The sequence below is a fragment of the Lissotriton vulgaris genome, chromosome 2_1, assembly GCF_964263255.1.
Source record: "Lissotriton vulgaris chromosome 2_1, aLisVul1.2, whole genome shotgun sequence".
NCBI lineage: Eukaryota > Metazoa > Chordata > Amphibia > Caudata > Salamandridae > Lissotriton > Lissotriton vulgaris.
Window position 1 is genome coordinate 105,019,771 of NC_141687.1, and position 1,932 is coordinate 105,021,702.

The window sequence follows — 1,932 nt, forward strand, 5'->3', positions numbered from 1 at the left end:
CAGATACATGTAGAAAACTTGGAGCATGTAGGGCATTTTAAAGTGCAATGGCAATTCGTTCAAAAGAGACAGATGTTACAGGCAGTTATTGTACAGAACCTAAGAAATATTCATGGAAAAATTCACAAGAACTGGCGCATCTCTGCATTTCAGCAGAGATGCCTCAGCTAAATTGACTGAAAAAAAGCCTTGTGCCACCATGGATGCATCGCATTTACAATGTGGCACACTGTGGCACAAGGATAGACAGATGCGTGATGCATCTTTTGGCGGAAAGGCAGCGCATTGCTGGAGTCATGTTGTAAGCACAACGCAACTCAAGCAATGGTCAGGAATGCCTATTCCCATCATGCTGCATCTCTCTTTATGCCTGCTGCAAGCAGGCGCAAATTTTTTATGCAGTGGCGTCATAAAAAGTGACTCAGTGAAATCACTGCGTCACTTTTACAAGGCTTCCTTACGGCGGAATGACCCCCCCTGCACACATTATACCTGACGCATGTATAATGTTGCACAGGGCTTTACAACGTGACGCATCTCCCTAGATGTTTGAGCGGAGGAAAAGCACCCCACAAAGAAAAGCCCAAGGCCAGAGCTGAAAAATAAAATAGTAATGAAGTGTACTAATTAGCATTTTGTTTTTTTTTAAACTGTCCCATCCCGAACTGAGTGCCAGGATAGGGTGAGGCCAGTGCTGCAGAGGGACAGTAGGGAGCTGTATATCTCTTTGGCATGTTATCTTGCGACCGCTAGTCAGACATGCATATTTGAAATATTCTCTAAATTAGTTGTTCTAGACAGCTGGGTCAGTGTAAGTGCAGGCCTCCAATGCTCTCGAGAGAGCTGAGTGAGACAACTCCCTAGTATCCTGGTGCTGTTCGAATGCTGGTGAGAGTAGCACTAGGATTGGTTAGGGGAGTTGGCTGGGTCTCGCATTGGAGCCTGCCTTTAGAGAATACATGAGGAGGAGGACATCACGTCATGCAGGGAAGTAAGTGTATTTTATTTTATTATGTATTTAGTCTCCCCCCCTCTTCCAAACTGCCTCTGTGTATCACTCCCAATTTCCCTGTACCTGTAAATCTTCCTCAGCTCCCCTGCTTCTTGTCCCCCATTCCTTCATTATTCTCATAGTCTCCTCTGACCACCTATTTCTTACTTTCCACCAGTCGATACTGTTCATTTTGCCACTACTTGCAAAAATGTGACAGTACTGGAAACGCCAATAGCGTTGAATTGCCAATTTTTTAAAACTTTTATGATCACGGAGTATAATATTTTGAACTGAAGTTCCAAACTATTATTGTACAATTATCAGTACTTAACCCAGTTGTTTTTTAAAATATCGATCTTAAAATCAATATGCCAAAATAATAGAGCCATAATAGCAAAAACTAAACATATCATGAGGATAATGGGTACTGGTACTGAAAGACCTGTGCATACCTATATGAACTTACCTCATTTATATTCATTGTTATGGGTATTGTAATTACAGTATTTTGGCATATCAATACATCAAACTCAATATTCTGGAGCCATACCACCTATGCCTCTTAAACCCAGCCTTGAAGGCAAAAGCACTCAATCACATAATCCTCCAGAAAAGAGACAAATTCAGATCTTTATACACAGAAGTCATTTTTAGGTCGAGCAGTCGAGACCTCTTGAATATACTTTAGTATATACCTACATGTGTATGTACTTTGTGGGCTCTGGTTAGGTCGAGCATTCAAGACCTCTTGTATATACTTTAGTATATACTTATATGTGTACGTACTTTGTGGACTCTGGAGTTCAGCCCTAGTACTTGTCTGCTTCCGCTTAGGCACCATTTTTTCTATTCAACTGCTTCTATTTAACTGTCTTGATAGACAACCACCAGTAGAGGTCATTAAAATACCAGAATTGCTTTCTGCTGGTTCAACTGCC